This window comes from Rhinolophus sinicus, linkage group LG04, assembly GCF_036562045.2.
Source record: "Rhinolophus sinicus isolate RSC01 linkage group LG04, ASM3656204v1, whole genome shotgun sequence".
Classification (NCBI taxonomy): domain Eukaryota; kingdom Metazoa; phylum Chordata; class Mammalia; order Chiroptera; family Rhinolophidae; genus Rhinolophus; species Rhinolophus sinicus.
The window spans coordinates 166,575,331-166,593,505 of record NC_133754.1 but is presented as its reverse complement, the minus strand read 5'-3'; the positions used below and the strand labels follow the sequence as shown (position 1 = coordinate 166,593,505).

General features: G+C 47.1%; 1 long non-coding RNA gene across 1 annotated transcript in view; it reads right to left on the bottom strand.

Annotated features, from left to right (window-relative positions):
* Positions 1-18,175, bottom strand: part of LOC141571357 (uncharacterized) — a 385,925-nt gene that overhangs the window by 280,850 nt on the left and 86,900 nt on the right. The gene's annotated exons all lie outside the window — the stretch shown is intronic.

The following is an 18,175-nucleotide window of genomic DNA, read 5'->3' as shown; positions in this document are numbered from 1 at the left end:
ATGTGCCAGGAGCTTTCTCTGTAATAACTTCCACCCTCAGCCCTATTTATCTTCAGTTCTACACATCAGGAACCGGAGGCCCAGAGAAGCTAGGCAACTGGACCAACATCACAGAGATAATAAGTGGCAGGTGTTCCTGACTCCAAAATTAATACTTCTTCTAAGCCACTGTCCAAATCGTGCCAACCAGAGCCACAAACTAGAACGGAGTGTGGCCTTGGTACCAGGAATGTTTCTCCTACAGAGACACAAGCTCTGGATTATGGCTTGGCCAGGGGTCCCCAGAGAAGGAGATCTGGCCTGGCTGGTGGAAGTGTCTGGCAGGCACCCTGGGGAGCCATGTGCGATCTGGCCGCATACACAGTCTGCACCAATGAGCAGGAAGAGGGTGTAGCTCCGGCTCTAATGAAGTTCGCAGATGCTAGAGACATGTTGTAAACACCAGTGGGTGTGGGTGACCAGGAGGGTGGAGGAGCGACAATGCGGCTGTTCCAGCAGCTCCAAGCGGCTAGAAATATGGGCAAGAGGTAATGAGAGGAAACTCCGTCCACTGGGGTTTGTTTGGGAACAGATAGCAGCCCAGACACGCTAAACAAGAGGCCAGGGTCTGTGGAGGCAAGGGTGGCCCTGACGCCAGAAGGAGAACTTCCAGGAACAATGATGCAGAAACCTAGGGCTCTGAACTGACAGCCTTCACCCACAAGCAAGAGTTTGTCCAGCACTTCCCGGTACACAACTCTGCAGTGTGGCTCTGAGTCTAAGACTTGGTCCCTGCTCACCAAATAATGGTGTGATTAGCATTAATTAATTTGAATCATGACTCCCTGCTTGCCAGCTTGATGACTTACCAAATCACTAACAACTCTGAGCTCTCCTTTTCTCATCTGCAAAATGGGTATCATAATTAGCACCTTCCACACAGAGCTGTTGTGAGGATTAAATGATATAATGCACTTGAGAAAAAAAAACATTTGGCACAGGGTTTAGTTCAACTTCAGCCCTTAATAAACGGTGGCTGCTAATATTATTAACAAGCCTCTCTTACGTGCCTAGGCATTAGGCTTGGCAAGGGACGGCTTAGGGCAAGGAGTGCTGTATCGGCCAGCCTCCTGGGTGCCAACGGAGCAGGGCAGATGATGACGGTACGCAGATCGCGGGATAGGAAGCAAACAGAACAGCCCAGGTTCCCAAACTCATGTATTAGTCTCATTAACCCTAAGAAAGGTCGTGTCATCATCTTCCTTTTTCAGATGAGGGGATTTGGCTCAGGGTGGTGCAGCAATTCATTCAGAAACCCAGCCAAAAAAATGGTGGAGCCCCCATTAGAATCCAAATCCACCTCCCCAATGACTTAGTCCTGTGCAATGGACTTAGTCCTGTCCATTATCAAGAGAATAGATTTGGAGGCCCTTTGTTGTCCATAGGCATTGAGTGGGAGGGTTTTCCCCCCATGAAACCAAAAAGCTGCATAGAATTTTAAATTAGTTTGGATTAAGGGGTGGTCTGTGAAAAGCAGCAGAATAAGAAAAGTAAAGCCTGTGTGCCCTTTTGGGTTAGAGTTCATCATCCCTTCAATAGGCATGACCTTGAGCGCTATCAGTGCTCCCTGCAAGACTGGAAGAGAGCTAGTACCTCAGGCACGGCTTTCACTTACATAGCACTTCCTAGTGTCAGAACTATTCCAAAGTACTTTATGTGCTTTTACACATTTTAATAGCAGATTTAATTCACTTAATCATCATTAAATCACTTAATCAAACGGATACTGCCTTTGACAAACTGACACATTCCAGTATAAAAGACTTATTTACAGACGGTTTCAGCAACGTGATAGTTGCTAAGTCAGCGGGGCAACCCTCTGTTGAAGAGAAAAGAATTAGCGACTCAGTGAGGTGGCTTTTACTGGCTTCCGGGAGCCAACTCTTCTTAACTAAGTATTCAGTGACCACATAGCTAACTTGAAATCCACCACGGTGGGAATAGCTGGTAATCAGTTATGTAAATAACTGTAAATAAAGGTTGTGTGTTGTTGTTTTTTTTTGGTGGGGGGAACTATTGTTAAACATTTACCAGAACATCACTGCCCAGAGGGCTTCCCAGAGGCAGAAGTATTTGAGGCAAACTTATTTACCGTGTTTCCCCAAAAATAAGACCTAACCGGAAAATAAGCCCTAGCATGATTTTTCAGGATGACATCCCCTGAACATAAGCCCTAATGCGTCTTTTGGAGCAAACCTTAACCTAACACCAGGTATAAGGAGACGGAAAAGGTGCCCAGCCTCCTCTCCTTCCACTTCCTTCCCACACCCCTTGCTCCAGCCTCATTGAGCTAATCAGGGCACACCCCACTTCAACTCTGTGTGCTGCTCTGCCCTCTGCCCTCTGCTGGGAAGATGCTTTCCCCTGTATCTACCAGAGAAGCTCTTATTCCTCTTGAGTTTCTTTCCAGATGTTGTATGTGCAAACACCTGCCGAGGTCCCAATGCCAGCTAAACGACCTTGGGTGTCTGGCCATCTCAAAGCCTTATTTTCCTAGGCTGTAAAATGGGAGAAATATGAGCTACCCTGTCAACTCCACAGAGTTGTCGTGGGAATGGAATAACGTGGTCCAAGGGCCACCCTGGAGAGGTGAGCACCAACAAAGGCATGAAGTGAAACATTGGACGTCAGAGCTGGGAGCAAGCTCAGAAACCATCGAAACCAATCTTCTCAACTTACAAATGAGAAAACCAAGGTGCTTTTAGCTAGCGTATTCCTTGGCTAGATGACTGAGGGCAGTGGAAAAACATGATCCTGTGAGTGTCCCGGAAGGAGATCTCTCCTGGGTGCCCACCATGGACTTGTGGGCACCACCAGGCCAGACCTCCCAGAAATGAGATTCTGGAATCAGTGCAGAAGGAACAACTGCCCAGAACTTTCTAGGCAGTGGGCCAGGGAGAGGAGGGCTGCATCTTAAAGGAAGAGAGAACAAGGTGGGCCAGTGCTCTGCAGAGACCTGGTACGGTGGGATCTTTGGAGTGTTACCTGGTATGGTGGTGTGGCTCATACTGTCTCACCCCAACCCCACAAAAGAGAGAAAGAAGGGGAGGCAAAGAAGGAGGCAAGGAGAAATGGGGCTGTGCAAAACTGAAACAGCCAGTCTACAAGAAGAGCTGTAACACAGGCTCTCTCAGAGACCGAGCTCTGGGGACAACTCTGCTTGGGGTCAGTTGAGGTGAGCTGTGAGGATCAGGCCAAGGCCAGGTGAAGTCATGACGAGCAGTTCACAGGGGGCAAGCTCATAGGTGAGCATCATCAGGGGCCCAAGACAAGAGGCAGATACCAAGGGGCTAAAGAGTCAGAGGACACTGCCGAGGTCCTGGGAAAAAGGTATGGAGGGCGAGGGTTGCAGTTCTTGTCATTCTTATCATAGGAGTTCAGAGTAAGGATTTGGTTCTGTTTCTAATGATGTCTTAATTACACGAGTACTGCGTCAATACATTCTCAATGCAAACAATACAAACATGATAAACAGGACTCCCCAGAGGCTCATGTTGATGTGCATCCTTCCAAGCCTTTGTCTACGAGTTTATATCCGTGTATGTTCATAGGGGAAATAGGCAACTGTGTGTGTGTGTGTGTGTGTGTGTGTGGTTTTGCACTCAAGCAATCAACCAGATACACTACCCTGAATCTTACTATTTGCACCTGAGATGGCTGCACGTACACACATGGCAAAAAGACCATGTTCTTGTAAACCTTCCCATATAATTCCATAGTCTGGGGGAGTGATGGGTTATCTAATCAAACCCCCACATTGATGGATGGACACTGTAGACTGTTTTTAGTTTTTCATTTTCAAGCAATGCTCTAATAAACATCCCTTCACAAGCGCCTGTCACCAGGAAGCAAAGAAAACTATATTGCATATATATATATACACACACACACACACACACACTCATATATATAGCTTATATATTGCATATATTTTATATATGCACACACACACACACACACACACACACACACACGGGAAAAAACTTGTTTGCAGAGGTGAGAATCATCTTGAAAAAATATGCACCTCAATCCAATTGATGCAGCCCTGATTTCAAAACCAGTCTAGACAAAAATCTTGAAAGAATATCATCAGGAACTGTGACTACATGAACACAAGATGGGACCTAAAAGCTTAATAAGTCATTTCCGTCTCTGTTTGCAAGGACTCTGTCTATTCTATGTCCCCTTAGTCATCATTTGGGTGAGTTCTACACATTTATGCTTGTTCTTTTTTTTCATCTGTCCTCATAAATCAACCCCTGCAGTCTCCTAATCAAAGCCAGCTTTTCAAACGAAACCATAGCCGGGTGTTTAACTAACTAAATATTGTTTTTCCCCCAGCACTGACAGAGAAGGGGTGGGATGCGGCCTTGATAATTGTCCTCCCTTCCTCAGCGACCCCAGGAAACCACGTGCTGCCCCAGCAGTTACTGACAGAGCCCCAGGTGGGTGGCAGCCGTGGGTTTGGAAGGAGCTGCAGTTGTGAGGTTTTCCTTTGCTCTCTGGATTCTGCTCTATATCCTGGGATTCCCAGGAAGAAGGTCACCTACCCTTCATGAAAGAGGAAAATAAAGTGTGAAACTGCCTGGAGTGGCACCCAGCCAGACCACTGCCCTCTGAGACAGCCTGCTGGACGCTTCTTCCCTGGGTCCTGCCAACCTGTATGCTACTGCCATCATCAGAGAACAGAAGATGTCAGCTCCTGCAACTCCGTTTCCAACAATCTCCCACTCTGGTCTCAGGTGGCTACCAGTGTGGCTTCAAGAGCAACAAAACTGAGTGCATTTTCCCCTGAAAGCCGCCCCTGAACCTCACCTTGAATCTGCCTTCAATCCTCCAGTTGCCCTTGCCACCTGTGGCAATGGTTCTCAAAGTGTAGTCCCTGGACCAACCAGCACCAGGGTCACCTGGGAACTTGTTAGAGATGCAAATTCAGGCCCCACCCCAGATCCGCTGGATCAGAATTTCTGGGGTAGGGCCCAGCCACGTGTTCTTATGAGCCCGCAGGTGATTTTGATGCAGACTCAAGTTTGAGAAGCACTGACCTACAGGACAATGTCCAAACTCCTAACTCAGACACCCCAGCCCTCCATGCACTGGCCCGACCAACCCCTCCAGCCCCATCTCTCATTGCTTTCCTTTTGGAACTCTACACCCCCTGGAACAAACACACTCACGTGCGTCTCTGCTTGTCTCTGTGCTTGCTGTCCCTCTGCCTATTGTGACCTTACCCACTTGCCTCCATGTCTCAAATGCTTACCCCCATCTTTTCAATCGCAGCTCAGTGTCCACTAGAAAGCTTTCCTTGACCTCTCTAAGTAAAGATAAAAATAGCTAGGATCTACAGGGTGATTACTATATGCCGGATACTCTTCCGGGAACTTGATATTTAATAAAATGTAATCCTCTCAATAACTCTACAGGGAAGTTATGACTATTACTCCCATTGTACAGATGATAAAACAGAGGACAGAGAGCTTAAATCACTTTCCCTAGTTAGTAAGAGGTGAAACTGGGATTTCCCCTGCTTGGGAGCTTTTAACCTTTCATTCTACTGCCACCTATGATGTATCCAGCCCAATGGTTGTAGTGTGTCCCTTTGGGCCCCCTCAGAATGCACCTGTTCCCCCTGCCTCATGACAGACCTTCAGTTGTGTGAGGAAAACTCTCATGTTCTGTCCAAGACTGCTCTGCTCTGGATCAACACCCACTGTTCGCTCAACTGGCCTCCATGTGACTTGGCTCCATATCCACAGCTGCCAGCCTTATCACCACAGCTGGCTTCTGAACGGAGAGGGCCTCTACACTGTCCTCTCATTGGCTGCCTTTGGTTTCTCCGATTTCCTATTTCAAATTGCAGGGCCCAAGCCCTTGCAACAAGAATGCCATGATATGCTTTCTGAAAAATCTCATTTTCTAAAGGCATTTCCTATTGCTTTCCTTCCTTATTGAGGCCCCTTCCAGCCTGGCTTGTGTTAAAAAAGAAAAAAAAGGTGGAAGGAGAAATCGTGTTTTTCCAAGCTCAGACTGGCTGGCGGATTGTTGCCCAGGTCCCCCTGTGGATGAGCTGTGTCATGCAATGTCTCTGGTCCCGCTCCCGGCACAAGAACACAGGATATGGTGAGGCCAAAAAGGAACATCCACGGAGCCATAGATACGGGAGTCATACCACTATATTCTCGATGGTGGCTGGTCGAGACACAAAAGCAAACATCCGCCAGTACCCCAACAGGGGGTCTTCCTGCACCCCAGTCTCACTGGCGGCCGGGCGAGACACAGGAAGTAGGATCCACATGATCTGCAATCCACAGTCCGCTTGCTAACCACACTTGCTAGCCGCAATCCACATTTGCTAACCACGCTTGCTAACCGTCTCATCCACAATCCGCCATCTGCTTCTCTGCCAATCAACCCACCGTGCTAGCTGCAATCCGCACTTGCTAGCGTAGCCGCGGCAGTTATATTAGTGGCCAATGGCTTACTGGTTACAGCTGATGGCCAACTAGCCACAGCTGATGGCCATCTACTACCAGAGCCAGCACCTTCCCACGTGAGGTCGAGAGCCCGGAATCTGCTCTCTGGGACTCTGTCCCCAAAAGCTGCTGAACCAGTGTGCCCCAAAACCATGGCTCTTGATACCATCTCTGAACATCCAACCACCAAAACTACCCTTACATTCCTCCCTTCACCACCTGTGTGGGATTTGCGGTGGAGTCGTTTCTCCTAGGGAATTCTCTGGCTTGAAAGATCTGCCTCAGAACTGAAAGGGCCACTTCCCATCTTTCCTCAGCTTAGGAAGTCTAGTTCCTCATCTTAGGAGACCTGCCTCTACATCCCTCAAACACTCCCACTACTTGAAGGGGGGCTGAGTCCCAGCTTTGGAGTCCGGTGAGCCTGAGCTTGAACTGTAGCTCGTTGTTAGCTGGATGGCTTTGAAGAAGGCATTTAACTTCTCTGATCCAGTTTTTTTCATTTGTTAAGGGGGTAAACATAATGCTGTATTAGTTTCCTAGGGCTGCCATAACAAGTGAACACAAACTGGGTGGCTTAATGCCCAGAAATGTATTCTCTCACAGTTCTCGAGGCCAAACGTCCAAAATCTAGGTGTTGGCAGGGTTGCACTCCCTCTGAAGGCTCTAAGGGGGACTCTTCCCATCTCTGCCAGCTCTGGTGGTTCCAGGGGTCCCTTGGCTTAGATCACTAGTGAGCTTCGTGATCCTCGGCTGCGTCACTCCAATCTCTGCCCCTGTCTTCACACAGCCTTTTTCTCTTCTCCCCGTGAGTCTCTCCTCTTCGTGTCTCTTATAAGGACACTTGTCATTGGATTTAGGACCCACCTGGATGATTCAAGATGATCTCATCTCAGTATCCTCAACTGAATTGCATCTCAAAGACCCTTTTTCCAGATAAGGTAAAATTGACAGGTTCCCAGGGTTGGGACATGGATATATCTTTGGGGGGCCACCATAGAATGCACTACAAATACCCACTTCATAGGGTCACAGTGCTGCTCAAATGAGAGCATGAATAGAAGGTGCCTGATGGAGTGTCAGGCACAGGCCCAACGAGTGTATAGGTGTGGTTTCCTCTCCTCTGCCTCCACATCCACCCTGCCCTATCGTGCCCTGTCTTAGAAATATGGGTTCCTGAACTGGCTGCTTCCAGCGGCCCAAGGGCAGTAATGGTCACGTTAACAACCTGTATGTGACCCTGGCTCCACGAAGCCCTCCTTACATATACCAACCCCTCTGACTCACATTAACAGCCTGGTGAAGTAGGCATGGCAGGTACTTCATTTATCTCCATTTTAAAGACGGGTACATGGAGGCTCAGAGAGGTTCCATCACTTGCCAGTCCCATTCAGCTAATACCTGGCATATCAAATGAGGCTATCAGATTTCCCCGAGATTTTATGTGTGAGCAGAGCGTGACCCTGGTCGTCATTCCTTGCTATGGGTCATCTGGAGGTGTCAAGAATGCAGGGAAACAGCCACCCAAGAAAAGTCATTCTTGCCAAAGGTCAAAATATGCTTCTACCCCTGTTACTAACCAGACGATAAGTGTAGACAATGCAGCAATCCCTGGGCTTGTGTCAGGTGCCTGCCCACCTCACCTCTCCATTGATGTCTGAATGAACTTCACCGTTGAACTTCTTATTTCAGAGCCTTGTCAGGGTGAAAGGGGCCAATGGGAAATAATCTCAAAATCATGAGTGCCTGGCCTAGTATAGGTGCCCCAGTACACTTTTGTATGAGGAAGGGATGGAGAAAGCTCTGCTGGATTATAGGCCCAACTCAGACGCTCCCTCATAAGCTGTGTGTGATATTAGGCCCATACCAAGCCCTCTCTGTGTCTCAACCTGGCCACATGTGTGCAAAGTAGGTTTGATTAAGATGATGGCCCAGCCTTTCCATCTCAGCCAGTCTAGAATCCTGGACTCTAGAGTCTCTGTGCCCTCAGGCTTGTGTGAAATGGTCAATAGAGATGGAATAAAGCTGTCACTGAAATCTAAGTCTTTTCGTTTCTTCTGCTTCCTAACACTGGGTCTCATCACTTGCCATGGCAATAAGATGGCAATAAGGATCTGTCTTTTCCACATAGCTTTTCCTGCTTAGCGGTGTGATCTTGAGCAAGTGATCTAAATTTGCTGAGCCTCAGTTTCCTCATCTACACAGGAATAATAGCAATCCCTATATTACCGGATTACTGTGAGGGTTAAATATATGCAAAGTCCAGGATACAGTGTCAGGTACATGAAAAGCACCCAAACACTGTCATCATTACCACTGTCATCGTAGCTCTGGGGTTTATTCCTCACGGACTATAGCTAAAATGTAGTTCAGTCACCAGGTCTTTCTGCAGGTTGTTCCCGTCCCTTTGATCTCCTGTCTCCGTCTCCAGAACTGGCCCAGAAGTTGCCCTCCTGCTGCCTTTCTGGGCCTCCTGGGTTGCTGCTGGGGCCAGGAAGATGTTGGAAGCTCCAAGCCCAGAGTTGAAGCCTGGTGAGGGTAACCCTGGACAAGTAACCAAACCAACTCAACTGCCATTAGGGAACACTCTGGCAAGACCCTTCTAGAACTGACTGCCAGCCTTAACCTCCATAAAGAAATAATTGCTAGAGGTGTGTGTGTATCTGTGTGTGTGTGTGTGTGTGTGTGTGTGTGTGTGTGTGTGTTGTGTGTACGTGAGTGCTTGTGCACACACATGCATGTTTGGTGGGGTTGGGGCGATCTTTGTATCCAAGCTGACCTGAGCTGGACTCTCACTTCTGAGCCACAAAACCTTTGCTAGTCACTTCTTCTCCTCTAGTCTTAATCACCCACTTGTGAGTGGAGAAAATAATGTTAGGACAATTCAGTGATGTAAAGGGAGAGGGAGTTTAGAGTTGTAGGAATAAGACATTCTTTCCTTAAATGCCAGGGATGGACTCCTGGAAGCTGGGGGCTGTGGAGCATGTCTGTAGCCCCAGAGCACCCCACAATCCTACCCAATAGGCTGTGATTTTCCTAGAAGATAGGCTGCTGGTTCATTCCTTCTCTTATTCATTCAACAAACAGTACTGACCCTCTCCATGAGTTAGGAGCTATGTGTACCCTGGGGACAAAGAGACAAACAAGAACTGGGCCCTGCCCGGAGGAGAACACTGATCAGTGGGGGAGACAGGCACGTCCATACAGATCATTGCTCGGAGCCCAGTGAACACCACGAGGAAGTCTGAGTGGGAAGCAGAGCGTGGGGGAGGGAGGGGACTGGCGCTGAGAGGAAAAGCCAGAAAGGCTTCAGAGAAGAGGAAGCCCTGCATCTGAGCCTCGAGGGGGAGACGCTCACAAGGCAGTGAAGAGAAGGAGGGAACTTTTCCAGCAGTGAGGCAGTTCAAACTGCAAGGAAGCCTGGAGGGCTGTGGGGTGTCAACTGCTTAGATGGGGAGCAGTCTGGTGTGAGTAGGCTAGAGAGGTGCGTGGGTCCAGGAGAAAAACAGGACCACATGGGCCTTGCCAAGCTATGCGGACAGAAGGAGCCAGAGACACAGGCAGACGTGACTTTGTCCACAGCCCAGGGTGGTCCATGGGGCTGCAGCATCAGCCTCACCAGGAGCTCTTTACGAATACAGATCCTCAGGCCCTGCCCTGCACCTGCTGAATCAGGAGCTACGGGGTGGCGCCCTGGAACCTGTATTCCTCCAAGCCCTCCAGGCAGCTGTGCAGCAAGCGGGCGTCTGAGAAGCACTCGTAGAGAGCATAATAAATAACGGCTGCTGTTTATGGAGCACCTACTCTGTGGCAGGTACTGGGCCAACTCCTTCACACGCCTTATCCGATTTTATCCTCACAACAAGCCTATGCAGTGGGTCTGTCATTATCTCCATTTTATAGATGAGCAAAGTGAGGCTTCCAGCCTCAAAGTAACTTACCTGAGGTTGTGAAGTTCCTAAGTAGCAAATCTGGGGCTTAAACTCAAACTGTGAGACTCCCAGGCCCAGGCACCCAGAGAAAGCGGTCAGCCTCAGGAGCTGTTGCAGTTTTTTACTCCAAGAGATAGATAGAAGCATCAGAGGACCTGAGATCTTCTGGGGATAACAGCAGGATCTGTTGACCTTGATATGTATGGGGAGCAAGCAGGAACAGACAAGGAAGAGCCCAAGCTTCCTAGGTTGAGAAAATGAGGGAGTGGAGACCCCATTACCTTGTTTCCCTGAAAATAAGACCTAGCCAGACCATCAGCTTTAATGCGTCTTTTGGAGCAAAAATTAATATAAGACCTGGTGTTATGTTATGTTATGTTATGTTATGTTATGTTATGTTATGTTATGTTATGTTATGTTATGTTATGTTATGTTATGTTATGTTATGTTATGTTATGTTATGTTATGTTATGTTATGTTATGTTATGTTATATTATTATATTATAGACCCAGTCTTATATTATGGTAAAATAAGACCGGATCTTATATTAATTTTTGCTTCAAAAGACACATTAGAGCTGATGGTCCGGCTAGGTCTTATTTTCAGGGAAACAGTATTTCACATAGGAACATCAGGAGAAGACTGGGGAAATGAGGTTTCCCTTTGGGATATGCAGAACATAAGGGGAACATCAAAGATGGAAAATGTGCCCATGAGAAGTAGGAAACAGGGCTGTTATCTACCTCTTGGTGGGTGGCATAACCACAGGTATATTGGATCAGACTAAAAAGTATACTTGGCTCAAATTACCACAGCTTGGGAGCATCAAGCATTAAGGGCGCTAAATCACCACAAGATTTATAAGTGTGTGGGGAAGAGGTTCAGGCCGAGGGGCATTGTTCTCACCATGAGCAATGGTGAAGGGAACCCAAGTCTTTGGAACTGGTCCAATTCCTCCAAGGGTGCACAGATTCGACCTTGAGGTAACCTTTTTCTGAGTCTCAGAAAGAGAGGGGAAACACTGCCCTCACAGTAGAGGGTGACAGAGCAATTAATAAGGCAGATTCTAAAGCTTCTGAAATGCCCCAAAGCAAGGATCCAGGTGCTGAATTCATCTGCTCTAAAGATGAGAAAACAGAAAACCCTCTTTTGGTTCCTATTTGGGTAAAGCTGGACATAAATCATTCTTTGAAAAGGTGTCGTGGTTGCCTTTGGTTGGAAGGGCTCAAGCCCTTTCCAAACATCGCCTCATTAGTCCTGACAAACACCAAGAGAGAGCCCCGACAGGCGGCACCTTTTGTGTCACTGAACAGATGAGACCTGTCCTCCAACTTAAAGATGCAGCAGTTTCCAGGTGGACCTGGCACAAGCCCCTGCTCACTGGTTGTTAGCTACACTGCCCTGTGGGCTGGGGGAAGGCAGGGAGAGCCAGGAGTGAGTGAGTGAGTGAGTGAGTGAGTGAGTGTGTGCGCGCGTGCACTTTTACTTTTCTTAATTATCTCCTAAAATGAGGCAGCAGCAGCTGGAGTAATTAGCTGGGTGGCCAGGTGACTTGTAACTAGGAAATCTATATTCTCCTCTGAAATGGCCAGATTTTTGCAAGAATTTAATCCCACTTTCTTGGTGACCTTGTCCTTGATAAATGCTTCTTGTTTGTTTCCAGCCCTTCCACATGTTTGCACATTATTGAGAAGTGAGTTCTAACCCGAAAAGGGGGTGGGGATGAGGACTGAGAAGAGTCAAGTCAAGCAACAGACACTTAAGCATAATTTGCCCCTTTTGGGTTTGTTTCGGGATTTAGTCTGGTTAGGTGTTTCAAAGTAAGGAAAAGATATAAAAATACCAGGTGTATTAGAAATGGAAGTTATTTGATGTGGTCTCTCCTTTTACTTTTAATAAAGAAGCGACAGGAAATAAAAGTGAAAAGAGAAGGGAGAAGAAAAGAAAGGCGAAATAGAGAGAAGAAGGAAGGAAGGAAGGAAGGAAGGAAGGAAGGAAGGAAGGAAGGAAGGAAGGAAGGAAGGAAGGAGAGAGAAAGAGATACAGAGAGAGAGAGAGAGAAAGAAAAGAAAGAAAGCAGAGAGAAAGAAAGAAAGAAAGAAAGAAAGAAAGAAAGAAAGAAAGAAAGAAAGAAAGAAAGAAAGAAAGAAAGAAAGAACAGAAAGTTAAAGAAGGAGAAAAGGGAAGGACAGAAAGGAAGCCAGACGATGGCGAGCGCCCGGGAGTCGGGCGAAATCCCGGCTTCCTACCCGGGAGAGCCCAGCACTTTACGCCGCAGCCGCGGGCTCCGAGCTTTTAAGGGTTTCTAATCCTGGAAGGCTGTCTGACATCACCCCGTTTCTTGTCGGCTGATGTTTCGTACAAGCCTCTCATTTCCTCAGTGTTTTCAGAGCCACCAATTACTGCAACAATCTCGTGTTTATGTTTTCTCTCTCCTGCCTGGCTGGCCCTCCGCCTGGAGCCTGTGCCTCTCTCTTCGACGCACAGAGTCCGAGGGGGCTGGGTGGGGGGAGCGGGGTGGGGGTTCTGGATCAGGCATGGAAGAAAAAGGGAGGGGTCCCCCTTAATTTTTTTTTTTCATTGACTTCAGCACCATGTGATCAGGAAGTCTGGCCTCCCTCCATTTCCCCTCCCGACTAAAGGGAAACATTGTGTAGCGGCCGAGGCCACTGGTGGGATGGCCTTCACTGCCTGACGTAGGGAGATAAAAATAACCGGCATATTTAAGGCAGGAGCAGGAATCCCGGCGCTCACACGCGGCCTGGTCAGTTCCCCGGGCCGACGGGCGGCAGGCCCGCTGCGCGCACAGGGGCTGTCGCGAGTGCCAGCACCGGCGACCTCGGGACCCAGGCGCACCGCCCAAGCCCCGCCGAGCCTCACTGAGACCCGGCAAGGCTTGCGGACCGCAGCCTGGCTGTAGCGTGCTGGGCAGGGCCTGGGTTCTGTGTCCAGCCTCCCTAGGGATGACAAGAAGAATGCGGTGGCAGAGGGAGGGTGGTTGGAAGCCTGATGCTGGGGAGGGGAGGTAGGAAGGCGCACACCAAGGTGCCACTAAAAAAGCCTGCCCCTGGCCAGGCCCCCAGGCATACACACCACTGCAGTGCACACACACATTCAAATCAAGTCCCCACCTATCCTTCTGTATCTCCTATATCCATTGCAACTGCACATCGCAAAGATTTGCAAACATGTAAAAACAAACAGAAACAAGCTCACTAAAGAAAAGGGGGGGAATTCTCTCAAAGATCGGGCAACAGAGGAGAATACAGACTTCCCAGGAGTGTGTTACCCAACCACCTACCAAACGCCCCAACAGGTTTCCTCAGAGCCCCTCACGCCTGCCACCACCTCTGACCTATCCAGAGACCCAGAAAATAGAAAAGGAGGAAATGTCGCTGTCCCCTAGTAAGTCCACATCTCTGGAGCAAAAACCATAGCGAATAATACTTTATCCTGTATCGGACTGCTGTGTTTCCATTGCATACGCTCGTTTAAACCTCAGCCCGCCCCACACAGGAGGTTCTGTTACCCTAGTTTTACACAAAGGGAAACTGAGGCTCAGAGATGAAATGAGGACCCAAGTCCACATGTGGGCAATGCTTCCCCACTTCAGTAGCCTCCTTCAACTGCACTTGCACAGCCACATTGATTTATCATTTTGGAAACCACCTTCCTTCTGTTCCTCCTACTCCCTAAATAAAATTAATTCCAAGCAAAAACAACCATGGTAAGCTTTCCACTGACCTGTGAAATCACAGTTTTGCTCTTGCTCTGGGCCACGAAGAAATTTTTACTTCCAATTAACAATAAGAAATCTCCTAGTCTTCTGATGTTTAAAGTAACAAGATATTTCAAAATTTCTGGCAAGAGTTTTTCACCTAAAAGCCAGATGTGCTGATGAAAAATGAACAGGCACTCCCCCACTAATGGTTTTGGAGTTACAGAGATAACCAATAGGTATTTAACTGGGTAGATGAGGCAAAGAATTTTCATTTAGAGACATTCAGGAAGTTAACCACCTATAAGATGGAGACCCCAGGGTCCGGCATGGTCATTGCTAACTCCCTAGCACAATGCCCGACATTTAAGTACTCCACGCACATCATTAGACTGAATGCAGAGTGGGTTGTGGGAAAGTGAGACGCAGCACTTAGTGACACGAGGATGATCAGAGTCAGCCACGCCTTTAGTGACTGTAAAGCACTATCACCACTAGTCCTTATAACAGTCCTAGGACGTAAGTATTGTTATTATCCCTGCCTTGTGTATAGGGACACTGTAGCACAGAGAGTAACTTGCCTAAAGCAACACAGCTTAGGAAGCCCTAGTGCTAGAGTTTGAACCCAGGCAGTCTGACTCCAAAAGGCAAGTCCTGAAACCCTAGGCAAAATCCAAAGAGGTACCCCACGAGATGTCAGAGAAAGGAACCCACCATTTACTAAGCACTCTCTCTGATACAAGTTCCAGGCTTGCTACTGGAGAGGTGGGTCAGGCAACACGCTCCAGCCCCTCAGACAAGTGAGTCAGGAAGTAAGCTTGGACTGGAAGCTCCTTGAAGGCAGCCCTGGTTCTCATTCAGCTCTGTATTCCCAATATTGACTCTCACAAACGCCTGTTCAATTGTCTCTCCTGAGAGACGCCTTCTTTGGCCACTGCCCGCCCAGCCTATTCAGCTCTCCTCCCCGTCTCTCTAGTAAACACTGCACATGGCTGCATTAAAGCATCTGTCACACAGTATCAGAGCTCCTTGCTTACCTGCCTGCTCTCCCACTGGTCTGAGAGCACCCTGAGGGCAGAATCAAGGTGTGATTCAGCTCTGTTTTCCCACTAAGGACCACTCCCAACCCAGGCATGGAGGCCACTCACCAAATATTTGCTAAACGCTAAATGAAAATGGATTAGACCTCCACCAGCCTCCCTACAGATAGAGCCCCCTGTCACCACCCACTCCTGACCTTCTCCATCTCAGCACCCCATTCTGTTGCAGAATCTGGCACAGATTGTGATTTAAACTTTTTCCTTCCCCACCCCCCATAAACCCATAAGTGCAGGAACCACATCTATTTCCCAACCGTAGTATTTCCATCATCTATTGAAGTGCCACACACATGGCAGGAACTCAATGAACACTTATAAAATAAATGAGTGAATGAATGAGTGAATGAATGAATTGTTACTCCTTGGAACAATTCTTACCTTTCCATTTACAATAACTTTATTCCAAAATGAATCATAGTTGAGCAAAGCCACTTGAAATAATGTCACTACCCAAATTGTATTCGTAAAGTAAGTGCTTTTTGTGTGGTGACCACTTCAAATCCAAGTCTCATCCATATTGATGATAAGAAGGACTTAAAAGGGGGGTTATTGAATGAGGCCCTTCTTCTCATACAATGTGGGCTCCAGTGACCACTACAGTTGGAGCTACACACAGACTCCCTTTATGCCCCTCTGTTTTCATTAGCTCGGGTAACTTGCCAAAGAGTGATCCTTTTGGGCTGAAATTTTCCATGCTGGGTCTTGGCAAAAGGTGAATTTTGGGGGAAAGTTTGAATAAAATCCCTTCAGCCATTTTTTAGTTTGATGAGGATAAAAAAAAAAAAAATACATTTTTTTTCTTGCTTTTAATTAAAGACATTTTTGGGACACAGGAACTTTGTCCCTAACTTTGAAAACTTAAAACTCATGTCTAATCCCATCTAAGGAAACTGTGGAGATCATTTGGGGCTCAAACAAATTTTTTTTTTAATTAAAAAAAAACAAAAACAACTATGAAGTAATTGAAAAAATCTCTGTGCAGCCTTAGCAATCGAGGCATTTTCCCCACTCTTGGGCTACATTAAGTCTTTCTGTGATTCTAGCAAATCATAAAAGCTCAGAGCTATTTAGAAGGGATTATCAAACTTGGATTTCAGCTCCTATGCCATGACAATTGATATTATTTCCCTCTTTCTTTTGTCTCAAGAATCTTCCTTCAACATTGTATCAAGAATATATGCTTTAAATTATCGGGGTTCAGAAAATAAAAAAGGTGAGGTTCCTGGAATGAGAGGACCGCTCCTTCAAAGCCAAATGTACAACATACAACTGGTTTTCCAAAGCTTTCTCAGACAAATGCTAACCAAATGTTTTATCTTACACTGGATGTTCTCAATATTCACATCCAATTCTTGTTTTCTTATTCACTGGAAACTACTTACACTAAGTCATATTATAGTTCTTGCCACAGAATTATTTTCAGAAAGCAGTGCTGGGCTGGAAAGTCCAAAAGACCTGGGTTTGACTCTCTTCTCTGATATTTACCAAACAGATACCTTAACCTAAGACTCAGTTTGTTCACCTGTAAACTGGGGATAATACTTACTCAGTGGCTATTGTAAGGATCACTTTAGGCCAATTGCCCCCTGCAGTGCCTGGTACAAAATAAGTGCTCGATAAATGGCAGTGTCAGCCCCTCCTCCATCAGCCGATTATTCACATTTATACGGCCTTTAAACTACCTAGCTGGCAGCTCATGTCTTCTAGTTCTCAGTTCTTCCTGGTGTCTAGTACAACCTGAGGTGCATGGTAATTGTTTAACACAGACATGCAGAGAGGAAGCAATGGAGTCCTGGCCATGCATTTCCATTGTCGCTGTGTATTTCCAGTGACATCAGCAAATGTCTTGTCTTTACCTATTTCCTCGTCTTTCTCTCCTACTAGAAGGATCTCATTCACCTTTTAAACCAAGGATGTAGCTGGGTAAGTGACTGAATGGATGAACAAACCAGTAAAAGACCTATTTCCTTACAGGATCTTGGCTTCAGTTTTCAAGTCGTTTTGTTTTAGTTCAGATGTTGCCTGACAGCCAGGATTTGTTCTCAATGCTCACTCACTTTGGTTATGTAGTCAAAATGGACCACATCTCAAGTGAGCTTTTATACATGTAGTTTCACTTAGCAGTGAGCAGGCAGGAGTCCTTCAACTAAAGTCCTTGTTGGGGCAAAACTGCTCCTATTCAAATTTCCCCAAAGAGGAAAACACTACAGGAATTTGAGGGGAAAAGAAGAAGGAAGGGAGAGAGGTTGGGAGACAGGCTTGCAGAGGGTAGGAAGCTTGCCTTCAGTCACACGCCTAGAAGGTGTCACTGGGCATTTTCAGAGCATCTCTGAGTCACAAGGTTTCCCCAGTCTCCCTCACCACCTCACATCTTCTCCTTATAACCCCCAATGTAACACATGTGCTTGTGTGCACACACACGCACATACACTTAATTATGTCTTACAAAAAGATGCAAGAGTGGAAGAAGCCTATCTATTGAAACAGACAAGGGGAGAGCCTCATTATGGGAAGGATGAACCCCAAATCCACCACTCTGCGGGGTGGAGGGGATACAATCAGAAAAGAGTGTCCAGAAAGCTTCAACTGCTTGGTCAAGTTTTACCTCTTAAGCTGGGTGATATTCACATGAGTGCTTTTATGTTGGACTTTGTAAGTGTTCATTTGTCTTAAATTGAATATTTGGCAGCATTGCCTAGGTGCTTACTTCCAGTTCTTGCCATTCCCACACAGATCTTTAAACACACACACACACACACACACATACACACACACACAAAGTCACACCCAGGACACATTACCCACTGACAAGTACACTCAAGCACCAACGCACCCACTACACATAAACTTTTGCACACTCACCTACACATGTTCAGTCACAAGAACCACCCATTCGCTCATGTGTGCACACACTT